We start from the raw sequence: 12944 nt of genomic DNA on the forward strand, positions 1-12944 counted from the left end.
CAGGTGTACCGTAATTCCGATCAGCCTGAACACCAATTGAACAGGTACGATAACAAATAATGTCTCTGTCATAATAGGACTCCAAGCCTAATTGAGGCTTATCACTGCCCCTTACAATAGCAATAGTTAACCAACTATTACCAGTTACAACCTCTGTAGTTGTACAAGAAAAGTGAATCTTAGCTCCTACAAAAGTAATAGGTCCAGTTAGTAGCTCTTCTTGTGCTACATTATTAGCAGTAAGACTAAATGTATTCACAGTCTTGTACACAGGCAATCTTGATCTTCTTGTATATCTTCTGTCCGCCCCCGGTAGCTGAGTGGTCAGCGCGACAGACTGTCAATCCAAATGGCCCGGGTTCGATTCCCGGCTGGGTCGGAGATTTTCTCCGCTCAGGGACTGGGTGTTGTGTTGTCCTAATCATCATCATTTCATCCCCATCGACGCGCAAGTCGCCGAAGTGGCGTCAAATCGAAAGACTTGCACCAGGCGAACGGTCTACCCGACGGGAGGCCCTCGTCACACGACATTTCATTTTTTTCCTCCTGTACGGCATGGCTGTGTGCTCTGTGCGGCTGCCTCGAGTCAAATGAGCGTGCAGCTGCATCAGTAGCGGATGCTCGTACTGATAAGAACTGGGCGCGGCAGGAAGTTGCGCGCTGATAATCCAACATGGCGGACCGGAAGCTGAGTTTTCCAGCGGATCGCGCTTACTTAAAACTGTAGCGCGATCCTCCCAGCTCTAGCGGCGGCCGAGCGAAACTCGTTCAAGGTCAACCGCCAATATGGCGGCGCACACAGCCTGCATAGGTCGTTTTCCGACTCATCTGTACCGGAACGTATTTACTTCTGTTATCGTAATGTTTCACCCAAGTAAGTCAAATCACTGTCACAACAACTGAAATTCTGCTTACAGTGCAGCCACCTCATTTCTCTTGCTGGGACGAGAGACTAATTGGCAAGGTGTCTCTTATGTGCTCTAGTGTACCACACCGCAGCTATGCACTCACTCCCAGAACTTAATGACTACTGCCCATATATCAGCTTTATTTCGTTGCGATAGCCAACCACCGTCGAGTGGAATTGCGAGCGGCACTATAAACGCTGTTGCCTTCTGGCAGTTAAAAAGCTGACACAGCGGAGGACACAGATCACACAACGGGTGTTATTTATCATTTTTACTGGTGCAGAAAGGGTAAACAAAGCTGAGGACGATGTTAAAATCCCGAAACAAAGCCACTTGCGGTCGACGGGGGATCGCGAATCGCTGTCGCTTTCCATTTTATTCTCGGTCCGTTTTCACATTTTTATCTCTCCTTTTTTTTCCTCGCAATAAACGCGTCACAAAAGGGCGGCGCCCATTGGCGGAGCACAAAAGGTTTTTGGTGCCGGCGCTGCGGCGGGCACAATGCGAGCCGAAAAAGCGGCGTGGGGTCGGGCGCTGGCCGCCGAATAAAACGTGCCTGGCCGGTCCGCGCAGATAGCGCGCGCGTTTTGTTTTTGCAAGATTGGCAGCCCTGGCCGCTGGCTGCGGGGGATAAGGAGCGGCCGGCGGCGCTTCACGGCCCACGGGACCGCAAATATAAAACCGCCGCCGGACGCCCCCGGGCCCGCCTCGTAATTAAATGGTGGCGCTGGCCCGCTGCCGGCCGCCCGATAGCGCCGTATAACCAGAACTGGGCTGCCGGCAGTCTCGTCGCGAAAAGCCAATAACGGAAAAAGAGCAGGAACCGGCGACCCGCGACCACCCCATCTACGCGACGCTCCACCACCAGCTGCGGCTGAGACAGCTGGTCCGAGTAGCCCGTAGGATAGCGTGTTGCTATGACGACGAAAGGAAGACTACGTAACATGAGGGACCAGGTGGTCCGAATTTCTTGCGTGACTTATCCTCTAGTCATCAGTTACATCTGCATCAATTAGAAATCATTTTTTTATTGAATGACAGTTTGTCGTACAACGGCAGTGGAAAAATATGTATCATAAAGTGTCTAGTGATCACACTCTCTAACATGAATACTGTCCTCTGGACACCAACTACATAATCGATGAGCCAAAAACACTATGACCATTAAAATTGCTACACCACGAAGATGACGTGTTACAGACGCGAAATTTAACCGACAGGAAGAAGATGCTGTGATATGCAAATGATTAGCTTTTCAGAGCATTCACACAAGGTTGGTGCCGGTGGCGACACCTACAACGTGCTGACATGAGGAAAGTTTCCAAACGATTTCTCATACACAAACAGCAGTTGACCGGCGTTGCCTGGTGAAACGTTGTTGTGATGCCTCGTGTACGGAGGAGAAATGCGTACCATCACGTTTCCGACTTTGATAAAGGTCGGTTTGTAGCCTATCGCGCTTGCCGTTTGTCGTATCGCGACATTGCTGCTCGCGTTGGTCGAGATCCAATGACTGTTAGCAGAATATAGAATCGGTGGGTTCAGAAGGGTAATACGGACGCCGTGCTGGATCCCAACAGCCTCGTACCATTAGCAGTCGAGATGACAAGCATCTTATCTGCATGGCTGTAACGGATCGTGCAGCCACGTCTCGATTCCTGAGTCAACAGATGGGGACGTTTGCAAGACAACAACCATCTGCACGAACAGTTCGACGACGTTTGCAGCAGCATGGACTATCAGCTCGGAGACCATGACTGCGCTTACCCTTGACGCTGCATCACAGACAGAAGCGCATGCGATGGTGTACTCAACGACGAACCTGGGTGCACGAATGGCAAAACGTCATTTTTTCGGTTGAATCCAGGTTCTGTTTACAGCATCATGATGGTCGCATCCGTGTTTGGCGACATCGCGGTGAACGCACATTGAAAGCGTGTATTCGTCATCGCCATACTACTGTATCAGCCGGCGTGATGGTATGGGGTGTCAATGGTTACACGTCTCGGTCACCTCTTGTTCGCGTAGACGGCACTTTGAACAGTGGACGCTACATTTCAGATGTGTTACGACCCGTGGCTCTACCCTTCATCCGATCCCTGCGAAACCCTACATTTCAGCAGGATAATGCACGACCGCATGTTGCATGTCCTGTACAGTCCTTTCTGGATACAGAAAATGTTCGACTGCTGCCCTGACCAGAACATTCTCCAGATCTCTCACCAATTGAAGACCTCTGGTCAATGGTGGCCGAGCAACTGGCTCGTCACAATACGCCAGTCACTACTCTTGATGAACTGTGGTATCGTGTTGAAGCTGCATGGGCAGCTGTACTTTTACACGCCATCCAAGCTCTGTCTGACTCAATGCCCAGGCGTATCAAGGCCATTATTAGGACCAGAGGTGGTTGTTTAGGGTATTGATTTCTCGGGATCTATGCACCCAAATTGCTTGAAAATGTAATCACGTGTCAGTTTGTAGTGTAACGACGTAAGTTTTGTATGAATGATTTTCTTTGTACATATGACCATGTGCAGACTTCGTCACCTTCGTCAGTTACAACAAACTTCAAAATTATTTGAACTCTTTTTTAATTGTCTCTGAATGGTTCTTGAACGAAACTGTAAAACATCATCATTTGAGTCGTATGCGCAGAATTACGTCACTCAGTCCAATTGGTTTGCGTAAACTTTTTTCAATTTAGATGTCGTTTATTTCTCCTCAGAAATTATATTAATGCAAGTGATCTGCTTTAATAAATATTAGAACCACATTGAATAAACTTTCGAGATTCAAACTCGCGATGAACGTTGTAAAAAATTAATAATCTTGTCAGATAAATTACGTAACATAATTCTTCATAAATATATTCTCGGAACATGTATTTAAACTTTAGTAGCATCCACTAGTTTATTATCTTCCTACATATAGACGTGAACCTGAGCCTTGACAAGACAGAACTGAACATTTACAACATGATTAACTTTCTATGACGTCATTGTTGTACAAACATTACAAATTCTCAATTTTTCAATTTTTAGAAGCACGACGCAACAACTCGGTTTCAGGATCTTCTGTTGCTCTTTGGCTGTCGACCCGCGACGTATAGTGGCCAACAATTTTCTCTCTCGTCCCGGCAGCGAAGATGCTGTCTCCGTTCGTTGCGCCGCCCTCTCCGTACATGAAACATGAAAATAAATACAAAACTTTAGACAATTCACAACCATTACGAATATTACAAAAATACATAAACAAAAACTAAATTAAACTTATATTCACCTGCATACTGGGCAGACACTGGTGGATGGGTGACGCTTCAATTTCACGTCCCACTACATACCCCACCCACAAGCTTAGTTTGTCAGGTTTTAACCGAAAATAAAACTTCATCTATATACAATATTTAACTGTTAATATTATACATTTTTCTCACATTTTCCGTAATCTAGAGTCCTTGCTCTTAGGTAGATTCAATTCTTTTATGACAATATTGCTGTGACTATTTGTCATTCACTTTTAATTATACTATTATGATAATTCACAACCGAATATATGGAGATTACTCCTTTTCATTTAATAGTTGCTAGTAAATAATAATTTAGTGCGTTCTTTAACGTTGTTACATTAGGACAGAGCGTTCAAATTGTGAAAGGTTAGTTTCAGTTTTATTCATTTACTGGAGTTATTCTTTCCAAAATGTATATTACTAATAAGTTTCTCACAATAACTAATAGTACTATTTACTTTACGTCGTTCTTTTCCCTAATGCTTTATTTATGCCTGAGGTCAAGAAAAAATCAAGCAAAACTTTCTTTAGAATCTTGTTGTGACTTGGCAAGACAGCCAAGTCACTATGAGAGGAAGCCGAAAGGTACACGTTTAAGCTCACGCAGGCTGGCGTGAGGTCTGGAACAGTTAAAGGAGTTGAGTCTAGTAAAAAAAGTACGTAGCTTCTGGAATACTTAACTTTAATCCATAATTGGTGAACATCGGTCTGACGGTACATGCATCACAAGATAAATAGCAAATGATAATGGCGCCTTGCTAGGTCGTAGCAAATGACGTAGCTGAAGGCAATGCTAACTATCGTCTCGGCAAATGAGAACGTAATTTGTCAGTGAACCATTGCTAGCAAAGTCGGCTGTACAACTGGGGCGAGTGCTAGGAAGTCTCTCTAGACCTGCCGTGTGGCGGCGCTCGGTCTGCAATCACTGATAGTGGCGACACGCGGGTCCGACGTATACTAACGGTCCCGCGGCCGATTTAAAAGCTACCACCTAGCAAGTATGGTGTCTGGCGGTGACACCACAAATCTCGGCACGGCTTTCTTTACCTTCGGACACTTTGTTGGGCAATGGCAATTAATTTAGGAGAAACAAGCGAGAGAGCCCCGTTTGGTGTGTTTTATATTAACACTATTACAAATCTCTATTAAAGGCACTCTGCTATGTTCTCGTGAGCCATATAGCTCTGGACGTCCATGGTCCCTAAAATTATTAACCATCCCCTTTGGTTCCTACTATCCGAGTAAATATAAAATATACAAAATTCCCTCTGACCTAATAACAAAATTTTCTTGCATATAAATCCCCTTTTAGTTATATTTCCCTTTTTGAAGTACCGGTAGATTATTGTAGAACACTAAACTTCCTTTCATTTCTTTAAAATAACACGTAACTTTCACGAAAAACTCACATGAATAAACAATGAAAGGTCGTCCATATGTAACATATACTAAATATTAACTTATTTAGGAATGAAGGGTTTAATTTGATCGACACTATATAATCCTTTAACTACACCTGATGAAGGTTCCATAAGAAGTAACGCTTTGGGATGTACACTCTTATGAACAACATATGGACCTTCAAAGATAAAAAAGAATTTTCTACATTCCTTATTGATCTTCGAACTTTAAGGATGAGATCGTACTAATACAATATCTCCTACCTGAAATGAGGGTGCTATAGCATGTTGATCATAACTTTTAATTCTCCGTTCAGCATTTTTAACAATCTGTTCGCAAATTTTTTCGTTTGGATAGACAATTCGTAGAATACCATTTTTCTTTCCTTTACATAATACGGTAACCTACTAATTAGGACTCGTATTAGCTGACTTTCAATAATTGGTTCTTCAACTAATTCAGCACGGTTTAAATGCCATTTGAAATAATTCCTATAACCTCTCCTGCGTTTAGAATATGGAGGAGGGTCTAACAACTCTAAAGTTAAGTGTTGTTGTTTTCCTCTTGACCAATAATTTTGTTTAAACTGCTTAACAAAATCATCCCAGTCCCTAAATTCAGTTCAATGCAGTCCGTGACGTAGTGCATCACCCTACCAGATCTTCGCCTAGATGATGGCGTAAGCAGACACTATAATCGACTTAGTGAAACTAGAAAATTCGATCAGATCATTGTTATATGCTCCAATCACAACGATCCCCACACCACTGCCGTAGTAAATGTCTATGTCGGTGGTTCAACATGGAAACCCATAGAAACTGTTTGCTGTGGAGCCCGATGTTCATCGACGAGCACTGAAAGGTGTGCTCCGAAACGCTTGTACCTGCACCAGTGTCGTACTTACCGTCAGATGTGACACAGAGCGCCTCTATTCTACAACAAGAGCAGACCAGCCTCCTACGTGGACATTTCGTGATGAAACATGGAGTCTAACATATTACCGGCCACTAGTGCTGGGCAGCAGACGATGTACACAGTCGGCTATGTACATGCATTGCCTAGCGGTGAGATGTCGTTTTGGTGTGGTATCATGGACGTGACGTTTGCACGCTTTCCCTTAATCTGATTGGCAAAATAACACCCAAAATTGATTATATGTGTGCTTAATATACCTCTGAAGATGTGAATGGAATTCCCGAAAACGGTCCCACAACAATAATGATTTCGTTTGGCTGACTGGCCTGGTCCAAGTCACTGAATTCGATTCCACATCAGCGCCTTGCGTGCCCCTAATCTCTTGTGGATATCCAACTGGGGTAAAGGCACCTACAGCTTAACGTGGAATACGAACCATATGTCGTTTCTGGCGAATCCTCAAATCGTTGAGATCACATAATAATGAAAGTTATAAAACCATCCTGCTGCCAGAAACTATTTATATTGCTACTCGGCATCAACTTCTGTTCGTGGTGAATATGTGTTACTTCTTTTCTCCTTTTATGATTCTTCGCCTATGACGATCGTCAGTATGAAATTTTAATCAAGTACGTCATAAAGATAGGAGACGCTATGAACTAATATTTTTGGGCAGCAAAGTGAAGTTACCACTAAAAATGTGTCGTGGAAAGCCATAAATTGTAACAAGCCATGCAGTATTCAGGAAGATAAAATTACCTGCCACTGCTGTGTGAGCAACGAAAGCAGTACAATAATACTGGCCGCCAAAGAACTCCAGGGTGCAACTGCTGCATAATGTGAAATATAATTTGAAATATTGTTATTAGCCAGTCTTGCTTTTGTATTCATTTTCAACTAACATGATATTGTATTTCAATTCAGGTTAGTCTTGAATTATTGATCTGAATCTTAACTAGAACTGAATTACTTAGACAACAGCGGGGAAATAAACAGCAGATGGGTCGTATCTTGGGTTTTTAGAACATATGAAAAACCGAGGTACAGCATTTACAGTCTTGTGTTCCTGAGATAATAGTATTTTGTCGTTGTCATTTATTGAAGTTCAATATTGAACAGTTTCATTTAATTCAATGTGGAGAGGTAATTGCGAATAGCTCAAAAATGCTTATTCTTTGGAACGGCCAAACTTCCTTAGATAACTACAGATTTTATCGACTGTGTGCAAGGACGAATATTTTTAATATTATGCAGTCAGGCGAACATTGTAGTCACAGCAACCATGTGAAATGACCTGCCCTTTCACTGAGAATTTTGTTTTAGGTCCCAACGGTTGGTGATCGCACCTGGGATCAGAACTAATATTCTTTGAGCATCCAGGGTCGAGAAGATGCATAGTTGGCAGACTGTATAACACCATTCAGTATTTATCTCCCGATAGGAAGACCGCAACATTGGCGACCCAGTCAGGATAGCTCTAGCAATCTATTGTTTTGAGAGAAGTTGGATTGGTAGTAGGCGAATAGGTGATTGGCAGCGACAATTCCCACATAACTACTGCTCAACTCATGTCGGCATGGGGAGAGGTTGGTAGCAGTGTCGCTGGCTGTATCTGATGTGTCAAGTACCCACCAGGCAGGTATGACTTACTGCCCTTCAGCCTCACTGCAGTAGTGGCGAACACATGTCCCTGGTGGCAGCATCATGTAGCAGCATCATACTCAACAACATGATTGGCGGTTGTTCAACTGAGGGGCCACGGCTGTATCTTCAACAGTGCGAGCACATCAGCAGCACACAACTCAAGTGCTGGCTGATCGACCCGCCAGCTGCACTGCACGTCTGAATGGTTATATTTAAGATGAGTTTAAAGACCTAATAATTGAACTAAGTGTTCATGGAAGAGAAAGATGATTATGAAAAGTACTTAGCAGGGATACATGATGAAGTAGACAGTTTTGTAGCAGAAACTGAAACTGCAGGAAGTTACTGAGTTAAGGATATGAATGGTGAAGTGTTAATGGAATCAAAAGAGGAGGAAACTAACAGAGATAACAATGATTCATGACAGGAAAAGTTACCAAGCTGGGTACAGTATTTTCTGTTTAAAACAGAGTCACCTAATAGATAATTAAGGTCTGAACTGAAAAGTGATAAAGGGGAATTTATCTCATAAATTAGAGTTAATTGTAATGAATTAAAATCGAAGTTCGACAAATTAAGTGCAAAAGTAGACTCAGTACATAGTGAACAGAAAGGTAGTAATGGAAACTTAGGCGCTAAGCACTTTGAAACCAGAATCTAGACGTTTGGTAAAGAATATGCAATATGCTTGACAGGAGATGGTGTACAAACGTCAATTTAACTATACAGGAAAGCTAAGAGCAAGCCAAATGGTAGTGTCTAAACATAGAAATAACATGTGTAATCTAAAGTTCGTAGAAACTGTGGTTAGAGAAGAGAGAACGAAAGATGAAGAACTAATATTGTGTAAATTAGCTACATATAATCCAGCAGCCAATATACACCGAGCTGCATTTCTAAGCTCATTTGAACGAGTGTTTCCCAAAAGTTGATCTGAAATTAAGAATATTATAGTTATTTCTGGATGTTTAAGAGGAAAAACTATGGAATGGGGTGCTAAACAACAAAACAACTTTAAAATATCAGATTAAGTTCCTAGTATATTTAAGGAGGCATTCATACGTCCTAGTGACTGTACCAACAACTATGAAAAATAATTAAGTTACACCGAGAATTTGGAAGAAGATTTAACCTTTGAAAACAGTGTATGTCAAAGACGATTGACTGTAGCAGAATGGGTAAAGTATATAGTCGTTTTAGGTTTTAAAGTAATGAGAATATCAATATTAATCAACACATGTACGAAACCTTAATTATGGACACGCATTACATACCCTGTTATGTGAATCACTGCCTGTGGTATAAGCTAAATTTATTAGTCCTGTACTATGTAATGTCTGACATCCTGTGTTATGTAGATGTGATGTGTTTACGTGGTTGAGGTGTGTTATGTAACCGGAAGGTGGTAGATGAAGACTTAATGTGTGCACCTATCGTCGAAATCCAGGTGATGGTTATGTTATTTCAAGCCTAGAGCTCATGAAACCATTCCAAATGTGGCGTTATTCACAATGAATAGTGACAGAACTAACAAAGGACTCATAATTATTTCAAAGCTTTTGGTTAATTTTTATGTACTTACAGTTGTTTAATTTCCCTACCTGGGGGCAATATCCTTACTTGTTCATTTATTTGTTTATTGTTCAACGGAAAGGAAGATGTAGGAGTTCAAGGATTTACTTTGTGTACAAAACTTTGTTGAAAAGACAGGTGTTTTCAGCTGCTGCAGCAGAAAGTCTACTGTTAAATACAGTCACTAACTGAGTAAGAGAGCATAGAGTGTCAGTGTTATAGGCTGTCTTCCTTTTGACTTTATTATTTTTTATTTTTTTATTTACACGTCACGTTCCGTAGGACCGAATTGAGGAGCAAACCTCCAATGTCATGGAACGTGTCAGTACATGAAATTACAACATAAACGTAATAACAGCTAATTGTACGTTTCTCGTTGGTCTCTGTAGTCTTTGTAGTTAGTCCTATGTGATTGCTACTGTACGGCATAGCACTTACAATTGTTTCCCATATGAATTATTCCATACGTATCGTTTTGGGGTTGTGTTGGCATCACAACAAAATAAGTACAAAATAAGTAATTTCGCGACGTGTGAAGAATGTTAACAACGAAAATGAGTCCTATTATTACCTGCTGGGAATGGCGTAGCTGGTACTCTGCTGTGGTTTAGTAAATGGCATTGATTGGTAGGCACACGCGATGCCGCATTCCACGCGAAAGAGAAAAAAAAAGTTCAAAAGATAGTTCCACCGACTTTCATACAGGGAATCATTCGCCACAAGAGCAAGGAATTGTGGAAGACCTAGAACAGTTCTCGAGCCTGGTTAGAGGAGCGAATATTCTGATGTATAGGAGACGATCTCGAAATAAGTGTGCAAAGGATTTAGCTATTGAAGCTCTCACATTATCAGTCCTCCTCGAGCAGCATAGTGGGATTATAAATTGCAACAATAGCCATATGTGGACGATGTCATTCTGTAGTAGTCATGGAACCAATAAGTAAAGTTTTTAAAAATTTTATACGTCCTTTATTTTTTTAGTCGCAGTTTACATTGTTTTACATTGTGACTATGCGACAATACTTCCACATATCGCTACACGATAATGATACATTTTTCCACCATTTTGGGGTTAATTTTATTTACAGTATACTGAGCATCTTTGTTACGAGGAAAGATTTGCGTTTTTCTTGCTCGGAAGGTGTTGTGTTCTAACGGTGTGGTCTCTGGGTCATCTTTATTGGCAGGAAGCGGTCTCATTAGGAAGGATGAAAGTGCCCTGGGAGTTGGGCAGTTTTCGCAGATGTATGGCTGCACACTGCTATTCCCACACATTTAGCAGTAAAAAACGCCATTATGCAGTGCGATGGACCACAGGACGACGTTCTTTACAACCTTTATAACTTCTGACACCCTCCAGACGATTCAACCCTTCTCTAAGGACATCGTGGGCCAGCAACAACATTTAAAGTGATCATACTTCTTTCGTCTGTGACCTGACCGCAAATTTTGCTCTATTACACAAGGTGGAACCACTAGGGACCTTTCAAAACCATACAACGAAATCTGAACGTCTGAACCACCAAAGGGCGTGCATGCTTTTTCAGCTCACCTGTTTCGCACCCTCCAATGCCTGATCGCTGGGGACGGGCGTTGGCAAGGGGATTGGGGAGGTGGGTTGCGACAATGACGTTGACACGTATGAGAATGAAATGGAAACCACCCAGCTCAGCAACACCCTCGGCGCTACCTGTGCAGCTTTATTAGGCACTTAAAAATGTATCTGTACAGAGATAGCCAGGACAACCATAACCCTGAGATATGTCACCGAACTAGCGTCTGCTGTCTGAAAACAGAATCTGTAAATGTAATCAACAACTTTCTTTCATTCAGATAGATCTTAAAAAAGTTAGCAAAGACCTACATTTCCCATAGAACGGAAATAACCAGATAAGTTAAATGGTTTCGTTAATCAGTTTATCCAAACAATCTGACAAATCAAAGAAAAAAACGTAATTTCAGATTTTAAATTATTTCTAATATGTGTCGAAAATTTGGATAATTTAGAGAATTAGAAAGGAAGAATCACCAAACAGAGCCCAAACACACTCGTATATGCACGCGTATCCAAATACAGAGATATGAAAACAGGCAGAATATGGCGCTGCGGTCGACAGTGCCTGTATAACAAGTGTCTGGCGCAGTTGTTAGATTGCTTACTCCTGGTACAATGGCAGGTTATTAAGATTTAAGTGAGCTTGAACGTGGTGGTATAGTCGGTGCACGAGCGATGGGAGACACACCATCGAGGTAGTGATGAAGTGGGGATTCGTCCGTAAGACCATCTCGCGAGTGTACCGTGAATAGCAGGGATCCAGTAAAACATCAAATCTCCGACATCGCTGCGGATAGGAAACGATCCTGCAATAAAGACACCAACAATGACTGAGGAGAGTCGTTCAACGTGACAGAAGTGCAAACCTTGCCCAAATTTGCTTCAGATTTCAGTGTTGGGCCATCAACGAGTGTCAGCGTCCAAACTATTCAATTAAACATCAGCTATACTGGCTTTCGGAGCCGAAGGCACACTCGTGTACCCTTGATGACTGCACGATACAAAGCTTTACGCCTCGACTGGGTCCATCAACACTGACACTGGACTGGTGGGACGAGTATCGTTTCAAATTGTATCGAGCAGATGGACGTGTACGGGTGTGGAGACAAACTCATGAATCCATGGACCCTGCATTTCAGCAGAGGAATGTTCAAGCTGGTGAAGACTCTGTAATGGTGCGGCGTGTGCAGTTGTATTGATATGGGACCTCTGATATATCTATAAATGACTCCGACTGGTGACACGTACTTAAGTATGAGAGATTGCAGGGCACTCTCACTTCTGATTCAGTGTCACGCCACTTAATGTTCTTAGGGAATATGATCCTTATTACGGTCTGACTTCATACATCATGAGGAAATAGTGGGCAGTAGTTAACGATCTTGCTTGTGTGCTCTGGTGAAGGGATAGCAGTAAGCTTTACCTGCATTCAAAGGAATAGGGTGCCGATTTAAATGACTGCAGTAAAAGCATGCGGCGACTGAGGGCCGAGGAGAGCGCGTTGTTTCTGCGGAATCTGAGTGAAAACATTTTTCGACCGCTGAGTTATGTGGTCTCATTGTGCAGACATGTTGGATGACGCCGGTCGGTCACCAGTCGCGCCCAGGTAGGATGACTAGCGCCGAGGAGACGCTGTTGCAATGGGCAGTGCTTTGAAGACCGA

Source organism: Schistocerca piceifrons, chromosome 5, assembly GCF_021461385.2.
Source record: "Schistocerca piceifrons isolate TAMUIC-IGC-003096 chromosome 5, iqSchPice1.1, whole genome shotgun sequence".
Classification (NCBI taxonomy): Eukaryota; Metazoa; Arthropoda; class Insecta; order Orthoptera; family Acrididae; genus Schistocerca; species Schistocerca piceifrons.